This window comes from Aphelocoma coerulescens, chromosome 10, assembly GCF_041296385.1.
Source record: "Aphelocoma coerulescens isolate FSJ_1873_10779 chromosome 10, UR_Acoe_1.0, whole genome shotgun sequence".
Classification (NCBI taxonomy): Eukaryota; Metazoa; Chordata; class Aves; order Passeriformes; family Corvidae; genus Aphelocoma; species Aphelocoma coerulescens.
This window is the reverse complement of record NC_091024.1, coordinates 6,658,448-6,680,623: the sequence shown is the minus strand read 5'-3', so window position 1 is coordinate 6,680,623 and position 22,176 is coordinate 6,658,448. Positions and strand designations below refer to the sequence as shown.

The window sequence follows — 22,176 nt, the reverse complement described above, 5'->3', positions numbered from 1 at the left end:
CGGGGCTTTCTCCAGCGCTGCTCACGGCGCGCGGCAGGCCGGCCGGACCTCAGCGGCAGCCAGAGCTGTCGTTGGCGCTCGGGCCCGCACTGCCCGGCCCGGGCCATCCCCGAGCAGCCCCGCACTGCCCGGCCCGGGCCATCCCCGAGCAGCCCCGCACTGCCCGGCCCGGGCCATCCCCGAGCAGCCCCGCACTGCCCGGCCCGGGGCGGCCCCGAGCAGCCCCGCACTGCCCGGCCCGGGGCGGCCCCGAGCAGCCCCGCACTGCCCGGCCCGGGGCGGCCCCGAGCAGCCCCGCACTGCCCGGCCCGGGGCGGCCCCGAGCAGCCCCGCACTGCCCGGCCCGGGGCGGCCCCGAGCAGCCCCGCACTGCCCGGCCCGGGCCATCCCCGAGCAGCCCCGCACTGCCCGGCCCGGGGCATCCCCGAGCAGCCCCGCACTGCCCGGCCCGGGGCGGCCCCGCTGGGGCGGCGCATGCGGAGTGGCCGGGCGAGCCGAGCGGGCGCGGGGCGGGCGCGGCGGCGGCTCAGGTTGCGAGGCGGCAGCCCCCGGCCCTCCTCCCCTCCTTCCTGCCCGCCTCCCCGGGCGGAGAGCACCGGCCCGGCCGCCTCCTCCGCCCCCTCCCCGTCCCCGTCCCTCTCCCTTCCCTCCCGGCCCCGCTGCCAGGGGCGAAGCCGCACGCCGGGCCCCGCGGTGAGTCTGCCCCGCCGGAGTTGGGCGAAGGGGTGGGGGAAAGTTCGGGGAGGCCGGCGGCGGGGGCGGAGGGGTGGGCGCTCCCCGGGAACGGGGGTGTGCGGGAGCCCCCCTCCCCTTCCCGCGCCCTCGCACGCTTCCCCCGCCCTTCCTCCTCCTCCTCCTCCTCGTCCTCGGGTTTTTTTTCTCCGGGCAACTTCGCGTGGAGCCGTTCCGGGCGGCCCCTGTCCTCCGCGTGGCTTTATTCCTTTTCATTTTACGGCTCTCGGTAGTTTTTCATTTATTCGGAGTGTTGACTCGCGCGGCTGCTCCCCGCCGCTATTGTCTGCGGGCCGGGGCCGGGCGCGGTCCCCCCGCAGCCGGGCGGGGGTGGCGGCCCCGCTGCCGGGGCGACGCGCGGGGACGAGCCGGGATGTGCCGGGGACACGCATCCGCCTGGCCCCCAGCCTCCCTCCCCGCTGGGATTACTGATATCCCGGTCCGAACCCCTCTGCAGGCTTGCAGACACAACTTTGTATCTCAGTTCATTGCACAGAAAGTCACCGAGGATTCGTATCAAGTGTCCCCCGCAACATGCTGGTGTTGGTGTGTGTCACCTTTGGGTCTCAGTGGCATTTGGTGTCACTCAGAGGGTCATTGCCGTGGGGCCTGTTCATGCGTTCGCTCTGTTGCTTGAAAAGATAATTATTTTTGTTCCTTCTCGAGTGCAGACGCTTCTTCTGAAGCAAATGCAGGAGTTTCTGTATGAGGATTGCGAAATGGTAGTTTTTCTTAACCTGTAAGATGTTGGGGTTTATTAATCCGCCTTCTGTGACTGTGTTGTCCCCGTAAGTCACATACAGGAGTTGGGATTTGCGGAGTCTGATTTTGCTGACCTCTGGAATTGGTTCTGCTCCAGTGTCCTTTACAGGGCTTCATGTTAGCTGGAGATTGGAGGTGGGAAAAAAATGATTTATAAAAAGTTGGGGGTTTTTTAAGAGTGTGTTGTAGCTATTCTGCTGTGGATGACCAGATAGGGATTTGATAAAGGGATTAGAAATCCTGTACTGCTGTAGGACAGTTGGTCACTGTGGCTCTCTGTAATCTCTGTCAGCCGTAAAACTTTAGGTACTCATGGAGATATGCAATGCAGTAGAAATATGTAAAGCATGTAGCTTCAGAGCTGAGTTTAGACAGTTGGTCTGAGATCCATGGATGTCTTGTATGCTGGGAGTTTTGGCTAATGTAATCTAATCGCTTTTAAAGGGCCCAGCTACATTAATTCTGTTTGTGGTGACTCTCTTGAGTCCCTTGTCTGGTCTGTTTCTCATGTTTTGCACACCTTTGCTGAGCTATTGTGGAATTGTAAGGGTGAACCAAGTTCCACATGGGTCCTTGAAGGAAAGATACTAATGATTCGTTTATTGCGGTGTTAGAGGAGGTGTACTTTTATACATAGATACCTTAGTAGTGCGAGTAGATTGATGTTAACCTCATAACATCCCTGTCTGTGGATAGAAGCTGCTGTCTGTACTAGAGGGACATTTGCTGTGCTTTGGGACATGGTGACAGTGTTTTGTTTGCACACTTCAGATTGGGTTTGTTTTTTGTTTTGGTTTTTTTTTTTTACAAGCCTGATACCAGGGTAAGAGTTCATTAGGCAAGGTGAGGATCATCTGGGCACGTGTTTTCCCTTGTCACGGGTTCAAGCATGTCCCTGTCGTCTGTGTTCATGGGTTGAGCCTCTCTGTCGCCCGTCTGTCCTTGCAGCGCTGCCCAGTGCTGGGCAGACGGGCTAGCCTGGGGCTGTTGCTGGAAGGGCACGGGTGTTGAGTTCTGCCAAGCAGACAGGTTTTGTAGGTAGTCTGAATGACGAGTCCCCCGCAGGTAGTGTGGGTGAGCTGTGCTGCGTGACGGCGTTCCAGCCTGGCTCTCCTGCCCAGCTCCGGCGGCCACAGATGGCCAGCATAGCCCGAGAGGTGAGGACACGACGTGTTCGAAGTAACAGAGTCCAGCCAGGGACTGCAGCCAGAGAGAAAGGCAGGAGCTCGATGTTCCTGATTTACAGCTTTGCTGCATCAAAGGAGGGAAATGCAGTTAAGAACTCAAAGCTGCTCATAGGAACAGAGCTCTGCCAGGTACTATCCGATGATGGATGTTTTTAAACACAGTCTGCGTAGCGCAGCTTTGAGACTTGGGCATATGCAGAACTCACTAATCTCTCAGCAGGATATACTTGTGAGTAAGCCGTGTTCTGGTCTAGGGTACGCTCCTGTGCTAAGAGGAGGATTAAGTACTGTTAAAGGAATCTGGTTATTCTATCCAAAGCATGAATTAAGAACAGCAGTCAATAAATTATACTGGAGGAAAAAAACATTGGTAGGTTTACTGGTGGTGTTCACATGCTCCTGTGTTACAAACGCAGTGGGGTTCTTTCATATAATTTTCTGCTGGAATAATAAGTTCTAATAAATAACTACTTAACAAAAAAATCATTAGTAGAAGCTGCAGTGTCTGCTGTATCTACTTCTTCTCCACTGTTTCCAGGACACCAGTGTATCAGTTTTCTCTGCCTGGTATTTGGTGGTGATCCACTCACCAATAAAACTGACCTTGAAGCAGCTTGGAAGCTTTTCTGCTTATTACTGTTGTTGGTTATCTCTGCAATCTACTTGAGTGCTATTAAATGCTATTTCTATAGGGGTTCCCCACACAGGCAATAAATAGCCTGAAGTCAGCTAAACCACACAGCTGATTAGTATGGAGGAACTATTTGGTTTTGGCTTTGCTCTACTGGTGGAAGGCACTGCTGAGAAGTTAAAAACTTGAGCAAACGGCTAGATAGTCCAGGAGGCCATAAAGGCACGATACACCCTCCCTGCGTGATTGTGGCCCCATGTTTTACCAGTCTCCTGGAAAGGGAGTTGGCTGTTGGCGTGGTTTCCAGCTGGAGGATAACTCCTATTTGCTGGCACATGAGAGGCTGGATGTGGAAAGCTGGGGAGGAAAACACCTTGCAGCCTGCACCTTGTGATTACTGGGTGCTGCTCAGTGCCAAGTGTTCATGTGCTTGCTTGCATTGATCACCTGTAGGACAGATAAAGGTAATGAGTGACGTTCTGAAGCAGCTGATAGCTCTGGTGTAAATAGAGTCCTTCTTTGCTGCCCTGGGGTTTGCCACAGGGGATATAATCCAGTTGGGAGCCTGGTTTAGGGCTGGCATGTACCACCTGGTCAGTCACGTCCAGGAAGCCCTGCACCTTCTCTAAATCAAAACTTGTTTTTAGGATGTTGGATATAATGCGATTTTTATGAATAGCTTAGTCATGCTTCCCTTTTTTTTTCTCTTCTAAAACAGCTGTCAACAATCTCACTGTGAGGAGGGAATCGGCCACTCCTTGTACTTACTGAATAGTCAGACACTTCAGCCTGGCATTGCACTTCTTTGTGACTTTTGGAAACAAAGCTGTGGATGTGGCACAATGGCTTCTTTTTATTTATTTATTTATCAAGCCTGCCTTTTCCCCTTTGCGAATGACCTTTATGCAAATTTAGAAGGCAAAGCCCATCACTGGGAGTTAGCTGGTTAGTTACTTCGGTTAGTGATAAGAAAATATGATGGCAGTGCTCCAGGAAAAGCAGCTATGCTGGGAACTTGTTGCTGCACTGAAGCTGTACAGATCTTTTTCAGAACAATATACCTCTATATATTTATGGTGCTTGGTCAAGGAAACAGGGTGACTCCTCTCGTAATGTCTGCATGACAAATAAGCTGCGACGCCACAAATCCTGTAAAGGCTTTATTGTCCTTCTCAAGGTGGCTGGTGGAGACATGCAGTAGGTAAAAGTTTGTGTTGTCCTAAACTTGAACTGCAATTTTGTCATGTCTTTTGTGTGTTGGTATAGGCATAAGCAGCTTCTTCCAGTTCCCCAGCTGGGCCATACCAGGGGGTTTGGTCTGTTCAGCAAACCAGATTGAGAAATGGATCCCAGTTAAGAATGCATTCTTGTTTTTAGTCTATACAATTCATAAGTTGTATCAATTAAGAAAAACTTCTTTCTTTACCTGCATCAGTTACCTGACTCATGTTCCTTTGTGTTACCACAAGCAGCTGCTGTGGCAGAGGGTCAGATGCTTCCACCAGGAGAAACCTAAACTCTTGGAAGTTCTTTTCCAATTGCAAAGAGGGCATTTGACTGTGGTGCCTATCCCAGTTTTATAGCATGTGAAGATGACATAGGAGATAGATGTTTCTGAGATAAGCCAGTGAGTTAAAAGTCAAAGTGTTTAATTTTTAATTTCTGTAAGACAGCAGTTATTTCTGTCAAGAGTGAAGATAAATCTTTTCTGCAAAATAAGCTCTGCCATTTTAATACTATTTTTTAAAGTTTTCTTTATAACCATTTTAGATAGGCTGCTAGGTTGTTGAGGAACAGGGGAAGAAAGTGCAATCACAAGTATTAAGTAGTCAACAGTTCTTAAAAAGTATGCAGTGTGATACCTTGGAAAAAGTAAGCTTTAGTTCTGTTGTAGCTGTAATGGATCACATGTTGTGACATGGTCAGGCAGTCTAACGAGACTATTTTACATATATTGAAAAGAAACCTAAAAATCTGATGCTAAAGAGTTTATTGGACGATTTGTAATATGGGTGAAAAAAAAGTTAATTCTTCGTTGGCATAGCAGTGTAGTTCTTACAGTCCAAATGCTCAAATATTTAATCTAGGATTGGGGAAAACATAAGGCAAAATGACCCCTCAAACTGCTATCAACACCTTCTACAGCACTTGTGTTGAGGGCTTGAAATACAGTATATTCCAATCATGTTTTGGGTATGAGGTTGGGTTTGGTGCCTCTGGGTGTGGTCTTCTGGTGGTGTGGGCCTTAGGGACTTCCATGGTTGGTGGAGGGCCTTGACTGTGGCCTTGGCTGCAGCATCCAGAATGGTGCTTCTTCACCAGTGAACTTGTAATTCTGTACCACAGGCTGTCTTGACAAAGATGATTCTCCTGGACCACTTGTATTTTTCTTGAATCTTTTTCCCCTTCCCAATTCACTTTTATATTTCTTTAAGATGATCCAATCTCTTCAGTGAAATTTTTCTTTTTTTTTAATTTCTGTGATTCCATAAGTTGTTCATAATAAATAATTTTCCCATTTAGCTACTCTTGTCTTTCCAAAACTGGTCTTAGTTTTTTGTTCAGTCAATATGCCAACTGAACTGTCATAGTTTTCTTGTAGGTTTGATCCTTTCAGGAGGACACCTTTTGATTTCCTTGAAAATCATGGGGTGGAGGCTGATTACTCATTGGATCCTGTGGAGCTGCTATTCTTAGATACTATTCAAAATGTATGAGCTCAGGTAGTTGCAAGTGATCCATTGCATCTTTGTTTCAAGCACTTGTGAAATTTTCTAGTAGACTGTGCAAAATTTTCCACAGCAGCTTCTGACTGCTTCTAGTCTCTTTTTGTATTTTTTATTGACTACTTTCGGGTGGCTGATCTAACTTTCCCTTTAGTCTTGTTGCTGAACTGTTTTTACCTTAATGTTACATTTGCAAAATACACGGTGAGAGATCTCCCCAAATTGTTTTTTAATGTGAGATGTTATTTACAGTGTGACAGCACTGCTGAGATTAGCCTGATCCAGTGTAAAAGGAAGGATTTAAGGATTTTCTTCTGTAGCAGCTACTTCAGGCTTTATTTCTGAGTGCAAGGGGGAAAAAAAAAAAGGCGATGAATTACTTAAATACAGGGCTGAATTTTGATGAGACTTTTTCTCTGTGAACATGATATAAAGTGGTCTTAAAGGTCATTTGATGCTGATGATCAAAACTTTGTCTGGAGAGAAAGTGCCTGATGTGTCATGTTTGAGTCCTCTGTGCTTTTTATCACCCATGACTAATGCAAACTGGAGCAGCAAGTTATGTTAAAATCTCTGACATATTTGTATCTTCATCTAAACCGTATCTGAGGTTTCTGGCAAAGTTACTTGGGAAAGTAAATCTTTTCCCCAGTGTGTCTCTGCCCTCAGTGGTGTAACTGTTCTGTAAGTCTGAATGCTACACTTAGTAAAACCATTACAAACAAAGGTTTTGGCATGGAGCATCAGTTCTAAACCGGACTGTCTTCAGACTCAAACTACTGACTCACCCATTCTTTTCCCATGGATTAACACACCTGGCATGTGTCACGCATGGATGCTGGCCGACTCATCGTGTTCTTGCAGGTATCCCTGTTTTCAGCCTAGGGAAGACCAAAGTGGGGAGTGTGAAGGTGCACAGCGACCTCCTGCAGCTAAAAACCTCCTGGTGGAAGTTGGTGCTGAGGATGGGTTTGTCCAAAGGCTCCTTTTGCCATTTTCCTGATGTCACCGTGCTCCTGCTACTTTTTAGGGATGCACAGAGTGGCTGCTTGTGCGAAGTCTCTCCCTTCAGGGCAACAATACGTAAAGCTGTGCTGCGTCGGGCTGTGGGTTGTCTGACTTCGTTTCCTGCCCTGTGGTGTTGGTTGTGGGTTCCTGGGGAGGTGTGAGAGCAAGAAAAGTCCACACTAGTGGGCACAGTGGGATTCTATACCAGGATGTGTGGCTATCAACACCCAGCCAAATCCTAAATTTTACTCTCAATAGGAAGAGGGAAAATAAGGGATGGTGAGGGGTGAGATTGCTGAAGGGAATGTGTCTTGGTTGCTTTGCACTCACTGTTTTCCATCCTGAGTTTCCTCTGGGATGCTGAAGCCTTTGGTCCCATAATAGCGGTGGGACAATGAATGCTTGGATGGAGGAAGCAGGTGTTAAAGGAAGGGGGGAAGTGATTTATTTTGGGGGGAAGGGGAGGACAGGATGACCATATTTGACCCTTATACAGACTAATTTCTCTCGACTCATGAGCTTGTGCACGGCATGCTTCCTAATTGCTGAACCCACAAGTAAGATGGCAGCAAATCTGGGACTTGCTTTTTTTAAGTTAATACCCCTTAGTGAGTCAGCCAAGGAGTGAGGCTTACGTGATGTACCTCTGGTGTTACGTGATGAGTTCTGTTGTTTTGTTCCCTGTAACCATAAATCTTTCACTGCAGCAGCAAGGCTGCGGTGCTGACGGCACTGGACATCTTTGAGTCTGCACTTTGTACTTGGGAGTGCTGGTTTTTAATTGTTTAAAACCAAACTGGAGATGATCGAGTTTACGTGTGGCCTAGATTAGAACAGTTTCTGTAGTCTGATCTGAAGGGCTTTGAGTTGGTGCAGAGGGTGATTCTGAGAGGAAGTAAAACAGGGCTGCTTCACGTGCTGTGTAGCAGATGTGTTTGCATCCGTGGCCCAAAGACTTCCCATCCTGGGAGTAATGACAACACTCCATTTCAGTGGGGTTTTCAGCCTGTGCAGGAACCTCTCTCAAACATGGGAGTCAGTTTTTCCATCACTGAGTGTTTTGCAGCCACTCCACCCATTTTTATGATGAGTGATCATCGTCTAAGAGCACAGTGGAGCACAAGAGGTGGTGAGCAAACCTTTTGTTGCATTAAATGTAAATGTTTATAGTTTCTCTTCTCCTAGCAGCTGCAGAAAAAGTAGGTTGTCTCAGCTGGGTAGAGAAATAAAGACTAAACCCCTTTTATATGTACTGTCATAAAAGAAGGCCTTGTGTAATAAACATTCATTTCACAAGGTCCGGGTGTCTCTTTACACTTTTGTGTGATTCAAGGGGAAATGTTGCTGCAGGTTTTTCTCTATTGTAGTGCAGATGCCAGCAGGAAAATACATACACATTTGACCTCAGACCCATTGTGGGAGGATGCTGGGGGTTATGTTGGTACCCACTGTGTGGCTGCATTTGTGTGCTGGTGACTCCTGCTGAGTTGAGCAAAGTTTGTGCAGTGGGAGCTTGGGAGTCTCCAAAATTGGGAGCTGCTTTTCCACCCCGGCCAGAGCTACTAATTAATTTTGGAAGAGTATTTTGGTTATGTACCCTGAAGAGGGGTGTGTGTAGCATGGAGGCTGAGATTTGAGCACTTAACTAGCATAAAATACTTTTAACTAGCTTATAAAAGTATTTTCTTGAGTGGGTGCCTTTCTTGTCTCTCTGTAAGATGCTGATGGGAGTGGGGTGATGGGAGCAGATTTCTTGAGAGCTGTTCCACAGTTAAAAGAGGGCTTTGGTCGCTGTTTTCATGAGCAGTGTATTAAGCTAGGAAAAGACCTAGACCATTGCGTTAAGAGCTTACAAGTTCAAACTGTGGATAATAAATATGTTTGCATGGATGTTAAGAGGATTAATTGTTTGTGAAGTGCATTGAAAGCGGGAGAATTAAAGAAGTACTTAAGTGGTAACTGGCTTCGTGTCACGTAGGTCTCATAAATTTGTTTCTCCCTCCTTCCAGTCAGTTTCAAGTTGTGTTTCTTGATCGGTGTGAAATTTACCTGTCAGTCCCACACGTTTTCCTGTGTTCTGGGAATTTTGCAATTTACCTATGGGCAGTAAGGTGGTAAAATGTTGTTTTTTCAGATGACATTTCTGAAGGAGGAGTGCTCTGCTGCATGTAATGTGTTTCCTTCTGCAGCTGGTATTGGCTCTACTTAAACCGCGGGGTTTAGTGCTTAGACCTCCCTGGTTTTTCCTTTATCAGATTAGCTAGGATTTTGGCAGGACTTTGTGCTACTTTTTCTTAGCCAATCAACTTGCATGTGAGTGTTCAGTAACTTTCTTGCTTTATAATCTCAAAGTTCAAAAGTCATCGGGTTCTTTGAGACTAATAAGAGATCCTATCCCAGCAACAACTTACGGAGGGTGGAGAAAAGGAAAACACTTGAATATGTGGAGAGCAAGTTTTGAAATGAAAATTCAGAACTACTTGAGGAAGATGGAAGACCCGTGGCAAAGAAAGTGCTTGAAAATGTATACATCTTCCTGAAGCTACAAAACATGAGTGTGCTTTTTACCCTTTCTTTGCTGGATTATTTGCAGGACCCATCCCCTCTGTGATGTCAGTTAATACTATGATATGGCAGATGAATGGCAGTCAGTTACTGTACAATTGCATTATATAAAAAGATCAAACATTATGATAAAATATATCAAGTGAGTATAAATTTATCAAGCTTTTTAATACTCTGCTTAGAGGGGTCTTAATTCCCCCCCCCCCCCCCCCCGAATGAATTGTAAAAAATCTTTGCCAATTTTTACTAAAAATCTAGTCCGACCAATGCTACTGATATTGATTAAGAATACTACCATTTGCATAAATACCTGTGTGTATTTATGCCTTGGGCTTGTGATATTTCAGTGCCAAGAGAAACTTAGGTCATTTTGGAGGAAACATGCTCTAAGTTTTGTTAAATTTTTTCTTTGGGTAAGTACATAATTTGGTGTTTGCAGTGAAGGAAATAAATTGTTTTCTTTGCAGGGATTTTTTTTTTTGATTATTAGATAAGTCTGAGTCTGAGCCACTGGATACCTTGGGAAAGAAGAAGGAGACTTGGTTTTGCATTTGATGGAAGTTGGACTGAGGAGCAGTGTGGTTGAGTTAATGTGGCTGTGATGCTCGGCAGAGCAGCATTTTAAATTCCCACACAAGGGATGTTCAACTCCGTCTGCTTGAGACCTTGTTGCTTCTGGCTGGGTGGAAAAAAAAATACCCATGATGGAGAGGAGAGAAAGAACTGTTGGGATGCTGCTAGATGAAAGCCTAGCATCAGTGGGGAATTTGGGAATATGCCCGAGGCGGTGTCAAGCTCTGGGAGTGTGCCTTCCAGCCAGGGAGAGTTGCAGGGTGGCAGTGGCAGGGACCACCCTGCACGTTGGGAACTGGTTGTCACCTCTGCTTCATGCTCAGCTTCAAGCTGTCCCTTGTTGAAGAGCAGCCTTTGGGGTGTGCACTGGGCACTCAGCAGCGTCCTGTGATGAGACAGGAGTAGTCCTGTTTTTGGCCTTCTCTGTGGCTTTACCAAACTTGAATTCACTGCTCAGTGCAGGATGCTGAACCGCTGGTGCTTGATGTGCCAGGTCCTGGGTGTAGCTGCCTTCATCAATGTCCTTGTCCTACCAAGGAGCAGAAGCAGGATCAGAACAGACACTGATCTCTGCCTCTTCAAATTATCTGTGTTAACTCCCTGGTATCTCTTATTCAGAAAATAAATTTTGTCTTGTACATCCAACCCAGAAAAGTGGTTATATATCCAGCAGCCAGGAAATTGAATGAGTCCTGATCTATTCTTAATTTTTTGTGTTTCCTGTGGTTTTATTGTTTGTGTTACCAGCCCTAATATTTACATACTTTTGAATGAGCTTTTCTTTTTTTGGAAGATACTTCTTTGTTTGTAGGCCTTGCAAAACAGGTTCTTCCATTTTTTTTTTTTTGAATAACCAAACAACTTACTTTCTCAAAGGAGTAGGAGGAAAAAAAAAGGAAGATTATAGGAATCACCAAAGGGAGATATCTAAGAATAGATTTTTTTTTTTTTTTGGTTGATGATATGCTAAGACTCATTCTGAACTTGCATATATCCTTCCAAATGTCCTTGGGCTCTTTTGAGAGCTTTGTAAAACTTCTTGCATATGAAATTAAGTGCTTGTGGGTGCTTTATCTGCATAGCAGATGCGTTTATAGTTGGCATTTTAAATGCTAAGGTGCTTCCATGAAAAATGCTTGTAAGAACAAAGCTGTAGTTCCCACTGAAGCCCCAAAGACATAGGAAGACAAGTCGGTGGAGTCTGCTGCATTAATGTTTGAAAGTAGTGCTGGTGAGTGTTGTTCATCTGTGCATCTCTGGAAACTGATGGAGTCTTTTTTTTTTTTTTCCTGCAAAGTAAGGAAGATTTCACAGTTACATTCCATGCCTTTCTTCTGGATATGGAGGACTGATAGAGCTGATGTTCTTCAGGAGGTCTGTCCCTTGGTACATCAGCTGGCTGCCTTTTCCATGGATGTTTGCTTTCCTTTAGTAATTCTTTAGGAACTAATTTGGAATTGTCAATTTTTAAAAAAACAAAGTGTTTTCCGTAGAATTGTGATCAGCCTTTATTTGCAGGTATTACTGTTCTGTGTTGAATTTCCAGCTAATCTTCAACTGTTGATTTCTTTCAAAAAATAAGACAGAACTTCAGGACTTTTTTTTTCAAATCTCTTCTGCCTGCCATGGAATAAAACCTATTTGCACGTTGATGAATAGTGGCTGGGAAGCCTGTCTGGTTCTGCAACAGGACCCATAAATAGCATTAGTGTCTGGTTTACTTTGGGAAGGAAGGTGTCCCGTTGTGGCAGTGGCAGGAGAGGAGCCTTGCACTCACTCCCAGTAAAGTTGTCCTGTCTAGGCAGTGTTCGCCAGCACGAAGCTTTGAGAAACATGATACAGTGTCTCTGCTGAGGTACAGAACCCCTTTGAAAGCTCAAGAAAGTACTGACATAGAAATGGGTAATACTGGTCTTCTTATTTTCTCTATCCCTCTGCTGTGGGCTCAGAGAGGACTTGGAGGATCATAATATGGTGTGAAAAAATGTTTTCCCCGTCATCCTTCCTATCTCTCACTGCAGGGAGCACCTTGGGACATGCAGAGCACATTGTTGCATGTGGTCCGTGTCTAACGCTTTAGTGTGTTCGGGTGGATGGGGCAGCACTTGGAGTAGCTGTTCCAGTTGCCAAACTGGATCTGGCAGCTCATTATCAAACCTGTTGGGTCTCAGAACTGAGGTTTGGATGAATGCCTCTGAAATGCACCCTTCCACCACGGGTATTTTCAGGTTTGGTCTTTGGAGCATTTGGTTTGTGGCACAGTTGCTGAAGGAGAAACTGTCCTCTGTGCTAGATCAAAAGTCAGTTTATTCTGGAAAATGGAAAGAAAATGTCCAGGTGGTTCAGGGGTGGCACAGTTAACCATCTCTGATACCCCAGAAGCAATTGTGTGTGCAAAAGGGCAATGGCTGGTAATTATCTCAAAGTGGATGGGGCTTGGGATGCTTGTGTCCTGTTTGGATGGCAGTGGGCAAAATGAAACCAGGCAAAGTTTCAGAACTGGGATAAAAGAAAACAATTTAATTTTCTCCCCTTTAACGAAGGCGATGGTAAAACGCTCCCTTGCTGCATGGTATTTTCCTTTCCTAAACTGCTTGTGGCATGGTTATTGCTGGATGTTGTGAAATGTAAATAACGCCAAGGTAGTGAACTCGGCATTCCCGGCTCCTTGGCAGCGTTGGTGAATGGAAACATCTGTCCAGGGCCTCTCCGGTTCCCTTCCCTCACACAGCTCCTGCTTCGAGCACAGTGCGGGGCTGAACGTGCTGCAAAGTCCTGCAAGCCCTCTGCTTAACTTTTCCATGTCTGCACCACACAAAATGGAGGAAAATCTAGAGGGTAAAGTGAGTGATGAATTTTTTTTCCTGTAGATATCTTAGTGCAAGTCATTCAGATTCCTGGTGTTGTGATGCCAGCCTGCGACATGGGACAGACCTGAGCTCGTGCTCTTGGTACAGTCCAGCCATTCTGGTGTATGCATCCCTTGCATTTCACTCTCAAATCACTCACTTGCCAAATGCTTTAACTATTCCCTGTCTCTCCCATTCAGATTATACAAATAGGCTGTGGCAGGGTGTAAGCTTCACTGAAAAGGATGTGTTGGTTTGCAGGCCTGGGGATGGGTGATAGGGGGTGAACTATTTTGTTACCTCTTATAAAGGAGTGGGAGCCAAGGGGACGACACAAAACTGCAGCAGCAAGTGCAGAAGGAGGGTGGGAAACCACCTTGGTAATGCACTTGGAGTTTCCTCTGAGCTTGGGTGGGAGATCTTAGTAGCTTTTTACTTACAGGGCATAAAAAAAACCCAAACAAAACCAAAACCAAACAAAACCCCGAAACCTAAGTAACCATGCAAATAATGCAGGAAATACATAGTGAATGTTTCATGATTGGGAGAGATAGTAACTGGGGCTTCAGAGCTTTAGGTTGGCTACAGGATGTAAATACTGCTTGTGTTGGTGCGGGTGGGTGTTGTGTACCAGCTTCATTGACAGTTTGGGCTGTAAAACTGACTTTATGATCTTCAGACAGTGCTTTGAAGTTATTTTCATTTCAGCTAGAGAAATTGTTACGAATTTTGTCCTGTTGGTGGAACTTGAAATTGAGATGTTGTCCTTACAAGATGTTTTCATGGTGGTTTTAATTGTTTTATTTTTTTTTTTATTTATTTTTTAATCATAAATTGGGAAAATGGATGGGAGAAGGAATGGGATGATCTTGTTCCTTTTTAAAGGTAGGAATACCAACTATTTTTCTCTTCTCTCCCACCCCTTATGTGTATAGTGAAAAAGAAGTGTCAGTTTTTAAACAGATCAAACATCTTTCTATATAACATTGGTTTGAAGTGAGACTGCATGGCTGGGTTTTGATGGGTTAGGGATATATATTAGGTGAATTAGTACTGCCATCTGAGATGCATTTATGAAAACTTTTTTTTTTTAAGCTTTCAGTGTTTTTTTCCTTTGCTGTCAATATGTAAAGAAATACTTCTTTAAGGGAAGCCTTAACTGTGCTAGCCAGGGACTAATTCTGCATGCTGTATATCCTGTTCTGAAAAAAGTGGCTTATTCTTAACATAAATTACATACTCAGAATTAAGTAAGATTAAAATTACAGTGAAGGCAGGCTAATATGGGTTATACTCTGCTGAGGAGTTTGACTTACAGCTTGCGTTGGAGCCTGAAGTTGAATTTGAGCTGCCAATTCAGCTGAAGTGTAAAATGCCTCCCAGTCTCAACTGGAGTAAGCTAATGCAGAGTTTTAATGGAATTACATTTTTTTCCCCTCCTTTACATTGGACAGATTTATAAAGAATTATTCTGATGATTTTATTTTCCCCCTTTGAGTAGTTCCAAAAGCTAATACAAAGCATCATTGCATAATGGAGGGGTGGACAGCAGAATGCTTCTGAGATCTCCAGTGTCACTTCAGGATTTTCAGCTCTGTAAATAATTGCTCAAGGCAAAGGTACACTAATATTATTTGATGAACAGGAAGTCTACAAATAGCCATGGTAGTTTGCCATAATTACATTTGCAGTGGTGCAGGTGTTGAGCCTTACCCATAACCAGGAAAACCACTGCTTCAAATAGATGGATTTGTAAGAACATGTGGGTAGGGAGATGGGATGTAGGTTTGAAGGAAAGTACATCAGCAAATTTGAATTTAAAGGTTTAAAAATTTTTTAAGAAGTTTCAGGAGGTGTTGCTGATGGCACTGCTACAATGGCTTGGCTTTGTAACAGCAAAACAAAACCATCCAAACCCCCATTTCTTCAGAAATGGCAAGATACCCTTAGATTTTTATTTGTTTTTAAGAGATTATGGTTGTCTTTGGTTGATGTGCTGCTGGTTCTGCTCAGGGCTCAGTGGTATTGGTTACTGTGGTAGTTTCAGCTCATGCTTCTTACACCCAAATCTTTCCTTAACTCGTGTGGTGCAAAAATCCTTTTCTTGGTTGTGTTGGTGACCAGAGCAGCTAAGTGTGAATCTTGAGCAGCTGGTTAGGTGACACTCCACGTCTCCTCCAGACAGTGAGAGTATTCAAGCACTTCATTAATACTTAACTTGAGCTGTCTCAATGAGATGGCTGAAGGAAATGAAATGCTGTCATTAAAATAATGCTGCCAGAAATGCCTGAAATTGACTATACTGGGAGACTGACTCGTCCTGCCCTTGCTCTGGGAACATGGCTGGATGTGTTGGGATGGTATCCTGCTTTTTTTTCCGTAACTTCATGACCTCAAATCACCAGCCCGTGAGTTTACTTGGGAACAGACTGATGAAGGAGAGAAGATGATATGCAAATGGAAAAGTTTCTGTGGGTGATTCTCATAGCTGAAATTGTCTTGGAGTAGTTATTTTGAGAGGAAATCTTGGCTCATGTTCATTGAGCTGAATTACCAAGAGCAGCCTGTGAGGTGGAAGAAAAAGGGATGGGGAGAATGGAAGCAGGTGGTGAGAGAATATGTATACCAGAGGAGTGAAGCACCACTCATGTTATCTCTTCCAAACCCTCTATTTTTCCTCCCTCTAGAGATGGCCATTATTTCAAGTGAGCCCTGAGGTTTGGAAAAAGAGGTTTGGTATGTGTGTGAGCAGCAAGTATTGAGAAAATTGCTGTGCTGTGTGTAAATTTAGCATGGAAGTTTATAACTGGGATGCACGGTGATGTCTTCACTCAAGTTTGGCTGTGAAGCTTTGGTGGGCATACCAAAGTACTTGTTGTCAGCCCAAATGGGCTGGTATAAAAGTAAATAAATACTTATAAAAGATTGTCTTTATCTTGCTTGGTACTGTTCCTGAGTGTTTCTTTCAACTTTGGATGTTCTTGAAGAAATTGCTCTTTCTTAGCTTAAAAAGCAGCACTTAAGATATTTAGACAGAAGTGGTGCTGCCTCTCCAGAAAGGAATATTTGTATAAATGTTTAAAGTGTCCAGTTAATCTGGCAGGATTGTGACCGAGGCACGATACCGTGGCTGTGTTCATTTACACTGTAATTATGAATGGTTTGTGCTGTGAGACAGTGTGATGGCTTCAGTGCTGCCTTTTTGTTATAAATACAGCGTCTCTGGGCTGTATTGTTTAAAGACTCCTTTGGAAGCCTGATTTAATAGTGGAGCTGAGTGAATAATTCAAAACCTTTTTATCAAGTACTTGTTTAAATTCTTAAATGAGCTCACCATAACCTTTTTATGTACCCCTCCTGCGTGTGTCATACAAATATTAGAATAATTGAGTTTTACTAGTGCAAATGTTTCTGTGAAGCAAATTTTTAGAGCTTGATGTATGACTGTTTATGGAAAGGGGAATGTTAAAATCTCACACACCAGTGCCTATGCCAGAAACTTGTGCTGGCTTACTTAGGAAAAGGGTGGGGGGTGGGACCCTTGGCTTTGTTGGAGCAATCCTAACTGAGCTGGTTTGTCAGATTGACTTGTTTGCACTTTCAAAACTGAACACATGTATTTAAAGGAATTTCAGCTATATCTCTCTTGCAGGCCATTCTACAAACAGTAGCAGTACTTAGTTTAAAATATTTGCTTTTTTTCAGATAAGTACTATTTCTGACTCTTTTTCCTTTTCTCCCCCTTACATGAGATGAAGCAGCACATTCAAAATGCGTCTGCTTAGCATCACTGAGCAGCTTAACAAAGGGATGCAGATGAGAGAAAATCCATAGTTACCTTCCAGGTTTCATCATCCCTTGGCTTGAAGTCCAGTCCAGGCTGGAGGAGAGCCTTGCAGATAGGTAATTTGAGTGGATTTAGCGTGCCTACTCACATGTATTAATGTGCAGACTTGCTGGTGAAAGCTCATTAGTGTTAAGTCACTTCTGAGTACTGATGGTCTTTAAAAGGCAAATGAAAGCCTTGCAACCAGGATGTCTGCAGAATTGGCATCCATTTGTCTTCTGCTTCTGAAGAAAAACATAAGACTTAAAAATTGAAAGCCAGCTCAAGAAGCAGGAGTTGAGGATTAGGCAGGGAACTGGGAGATGCTGTTTTCTCAGTGGAGAATTGTTGCTTAATTGGCTACAAGAATTTAGTCAAGGCTGTTGATTCTGTTTGCAGACAAACCTTCTCCTGTGCATGCTCTGGCAGTCCTCTAACCTTCCTGGCACTGCTGAGTGTGTGCTTGGAGATGAGATGGAAAATCCTTACTCTTTCAGTGCGTCATGGGTTTGCAAAGCCTGATTTGCATGTACACGGTTTGCTCTCTGAATTTTGGATTTCTTTGCTATTTTTCTCTCTGAATTCTGCTGCAGCCACCTTTAACAGTCTAAATGTTGAGCTGCCCAGGAACGTGCTGAACTCCAGCCACTGGTAATGCCACATGCCCCTTGCAATGTGTGCAGAAATCTGGAATTGCAGGCTTGTGTGGCAAAGGAACTGCTACTTGAAATCTTCCATTGCCTTCAGTCACAGCTATTCCAAGTGTAACTACTTACAGTACAGATGCTAGAAACTGGGCATCTGTGTATCTATGCCCAGGCCTATGGGAAGCATAAGGTGGTCTTTAGAAGTAGGAATTTTTAGGTTTTGGGGTTATTAAAAAAAAACCAAACCGACCTCCAAACCCTGGCATCATCACAACAACCAACCTTGAATTTGCAGAAGGCAGGCAGTGAAATGTAAGAGCCAAGTAAACCTGTTCTTTTTTTGGCTTTCCTGAAATTGTCATATGTGTAAAGTCATATTTTCACCGAACAAAAATGAGTTGTATCCAGCTCTGTACCAATGGGCGTGGGCCTCTGGTTGTGATGTTCTTGTAGTCTGTCAGCTTGAGTCGGAAGAGTTGTTCAGGCTTGGTCTGACTCCCTTGAATCAGCTGTAGCATTGCTGCAGCTGGGTCTTTATCAAGCTGAAAACACCAAGGAAAATCTCATTCATGGCTCTTCATTTCCTTGTGATGCAGTATCAGTTCTAACTTGCCACTGTGGGTTCCTTAGACCGGAAAACAAATGGGAAATTTTGGGTGGACTTTTGCTTGTTTTTAATTAAATATTGGTGTAACAAGAGTTGTTTTGTGACAAGAGAGACTCAACAATCTTACCAAACATGCAGAACAAGCAGGCTATGTCTTGTCATCCCATTACGACATTTCCACTATAGGAAACACCCTTTGTGCTTTGATAAATTTGTCCTTATTTCATAGTGTGAAACTCCAAATTAGCATGTAAAATTGCATTTGTGCATTGGAGATTTATAACAGTTCGTTGTCCCTTCAGATTTGTGTTGTAAAGTCTCTGTGAAGATAAGGGAGCAATATTACCTTGTTTATTATGGGTGGAATCTGAGACTTGGCAGCTTTTTCTGACGTACCCATTAAATCTGAGCATTTGCAGAGTTTGCTGTAGTTTATGATTAAAGTTGGTGGTTGCAACAGGCAAGATCCCACTGCAGCACAAAGTGAGGAGAGCGGCTGCCAGCTGAGCTTTGCCTGAAGTGATGAGTCTGAAGAGATGAAGGCTGGGGTGAGAATAAAAGAAGCTGTTGTCTCCTCATTCCCTGATTCTTTGATCACTGAGAAGAAATTATGTGACCACAGAGCGAACTGATCTGTACAGTTTGTGCTCAAGTTTTGTATAGTATATATAGAATAACCTAAAGGAGGAGGTGGATCAAAATAAGCTCTGGATTCTGTTGTAGCTCGTTGCTTTTTGGTTGCATATGGGTATTCTGCAAAGCAAGAGTTAATTTGTCAGCCTTGTCCCTATTTACACAAGTACCATTGATACTTCACCCTCCCTGTGGTGACCTGTGAACCATCTCTCTTGGGTCTTCATGCTGTTCTAGATTTGGTTATGCCCTCTTTCTGCCCAACAGAATTTTACACTCCATCCTTGTCTAATTTAAGCTGGTAGCTTTTAAGTTTTCCTATTCATATAATAGTGTGTTAAAAAATATTATTTTTGCTTGTATTTATGTCATTTAGTGTTGTCAGAGGGGAAAACAGTTAAAGACTTGATGTGTACTTGGACTGGATGGAGTAACGATGAGATATAGCTGAGTTATTTTCTTTCTTTTAAAGCTGCTTGTGATTTTCTGCTGTGGATATTTTGATTCTTGTTTATTTTGCTCCTTCGTTTGGAGAAGAATAGTCTGGGAGAGGGGAAGGAAGAGGCAGGGTTTACCCCTGTAACCATCATTGTTAGCCCTAACTTCTGGTAGAGCTTCGCTGCTTTGGCTCGACCTTTTTAAACTTGAGAAATGTGTTTTCGTTTGCGTTTCCATCTTGTTGCATTTAAAAACTACTCTAACTATACCAGATTGTCTGAACGTTAATGGGGGAATGTTTTTCAGAGACTTGATAGAGTTTCCAGGCATCTTTTCATCTGCCAAGTACTGTACTGGGCTCTCACTGGTGAGGTTTTGCTTGGTCTAAGACTCTGCAAAGCAACTGTTCAAAATTGCTGACACATGTTAAGTAATGTGGAAATCACTATCCTAAGCCATTGAAGTCTGAGAGTGCTCATGTTGACAATAAGAACAAGATCTGACCCCAAAAATGATACGTGAACAGTCTCAATCTGGAGAACATTTCTAGTGTCTTCCCTCTGACTCTGGCTAGTTTGTCCTTTGGTCTTAGGTATAATATTTTTTTAAAAATTATTTGCTTAGTCTCCTAAAAAATACGATATTCTGCCTTGTCCATGTATTTTTGGATTATTTAACCACATGTGCATATTTGATGATGCCAAGTTCAGAGTAAAATTTTCAACTCTGTAGTTGAGTATCATGAGAGTTAATGCTACTTCTAGCAATAATGGTAGTGGTATAATGCTTATTTAATAACAAATCCATCATCTTCCACCTCCTTCCTCCAAACCTCTAGTTTTCAGCTTTGGAGCAGCTGTAATCAGGCTGTACAACTTCCCTTCCTCCTCTCATGAATAAATCCAACTACCTTATCTTCTCCATCAGAAAGTCTTCCCTGGCTTTAGCAGCCTCTGGAGGAGGGTATAAAAGGGGCTTTCACTGGCTAACAGGAAGCGAAATGAATGGAGGAACTTTTGATAATGCCCCGTCTGTCTGAGCAGGGGATCAGCCCGACTAAATTGCAGCAGATTAGTGAATGATAGTGCTTCAGCCGGGGCCAGAATTATAAGTTTTTAATCTTGGAACAAGCAATGATTTCTTCCTCCTAAACAGTGGTCAACTCCCTCTTTGATTTGGAGGCTTGCAGTCATCCATATTCAGTTAGTTTGGGTGTGTGGTTTCTCTCTTTTTTTTCAGTCTGCATTCATGAGTCTCAACAAGCTTCCAGGAGTTTTTTGGTAGCAGTGATTTTGGTAAAACCTGTCATGGCCACATGCCAGTTTTGCCAGTAACTTATACTTTGCTTTGGATTTTTATGCCTGTAATGAAGTCTTGTATTTCCCAGCTTTCTTAATATTGATATATGTTGTGCTGCCTCAGTCTTTTGCAATTAGCCCTGGGGTGGTTTGGGTATTTTTTTTATAAGCATCAGTTTTGTTTCTGGCCACCTTCAGCCCTACTCTCTGTGTGTGAACACGTGTGACTCCTTGATTCCCACCCCACAACTTGGTCCAAACTTTCTGGTAATCCAGCTCACTGGGAGGGAGAGATGACTGAAAATCTAAATGGGGCAGCTTAGCTAATTGCCTTAGGCCTGACTCGTCTGCTGGATAACACTAGTTTTATTGCAGCCCAACGTGATTGACACTTGGGGAATTGCACTAGTATAATGCTGGCAGCAGCAGTGAAAAATCTGCCCTATTGTTTCTGATATGTTCGCTGTCTGAGGAAGACCTTTTTGTTACAAATAACTATCAGAAAGGCAACTAATGGAGTGAATTTACTTTTTCTTAAATCACTGACTTTTCCCATTCCCAAGAAAAAAACATGAGTGAGAGTAATAGCCTATGTACTAAAACTTTGCCTTGTTCTATGTTTTTTTTTCAGGCTTTTTTTTCTTGGATTTTATTACTGGAAAATTCTCTAATGACAACTTTGCTTAGGTAAGTGAAGCAAGATTTTTTCCTGTGGTTTTTTTTAGAATCGCTTCCCCTATCTTAACTTCTTTTGCATGTTGGGTTGTAACATTGAGCTGCCAGCCAGCTGTGCTGCGTGTGCTGTGGTTAAAGGCTAGAAAGAGGTTGTAAACAAAAGTAGGGGTAATGCCTCTAGTATGACATAAGGACCTCATTTATTTATTCAATCACATGAAGTGGACGTGGTGCAGAATAATGAAATACAGGTTATATCTGCATATTACTGCATAATCTCATCAGTTTATAAATTTTGTTTTCAAGAGATGCTCTGCATTTTTTTTCCACTAGAAAGTAAACTTGTTGCTATCATTTAATATCATTTTGTCATGAAATGAGAGCTTCATGCTTCCAGGTTTGTAGATAGAGTTGCTCTTCCTCCATCCCTGTCTCTTCCCTCTTTCCCTCAGGCAGGAGCTTCTGATAGAGAGAAATCATAAAAAGCTTGAGAGTTTTATATTATTTTTAGCCCAAAAGATGGGGGAACACAAACAAATTTAACAACCCCCTTTGATCTTCTGAACCCCATCTACACCTCTAAAATGCCAGATTCTGCATAATTGGTGATTGACAGGATTTCTGAGTGTTGATTGCAAGCACCTGGTCTTGCCTATTTCTAAGTATCTTTGGGGCATTCTGGGCACAAATCCAGTGCTGCGGTGCCGTGGATGATGGGTGGAAAAACTAAGTGTGCTGCTGTACCAAAAGGTACTTATGCTTTCCTTTGTGGTGGAGAGAAGACTCGACTGACCTCTGATGCAAGGCAAGAAGTTAATCCTTAGATATACAGCTAATTCGGTGTGTTAGTTGGAGTTGCTTGTTGATCCTGGATGAGGCCAAAAGCTACTGCAGTGTTCACATGGGAATATAGTGTCCTAACATCTACCCTGACAAAAGTGCTGCTACTCTTTGTGTCCGTGAAAGAGTTTTCTTTTTTCTCCTGTCTCTGTTGTCTGCAGTACCCACCCTCTTTTCCT

General features: G+C 43.8%; 1 protein-coding gene across 7 annotated transcripts in view; it reads left to right on the top strand.

Moving 5' to 3' along the window:
* Positions 1-552: 552 nt before the first annotated feature.
* The window catches only part of AKAP13 (A-kinase anchoring protein 13), a 206,373-nt gene continuing 184,749 nt past the window's right edge, over positions 553-22,176 (top strand). For 6 of the 7 annotated variants that reach the window (XM_069026211.1, XM_069026215.1, XM_069026214.1 and 3 more), the window contains exons 1-2: positions 553-693; positions 21,114-21,169. The gene's annotated coding sequence lies outside the window, so the exon portion shown is untranslated. Of the gene's footprint in view, positions 694-987; positions 1,279-21,113; positions 21,170-22,176 lie in introns of those variants that run through there. The other variant, XM_069026210.1, reaches the window with a different exon arrangement.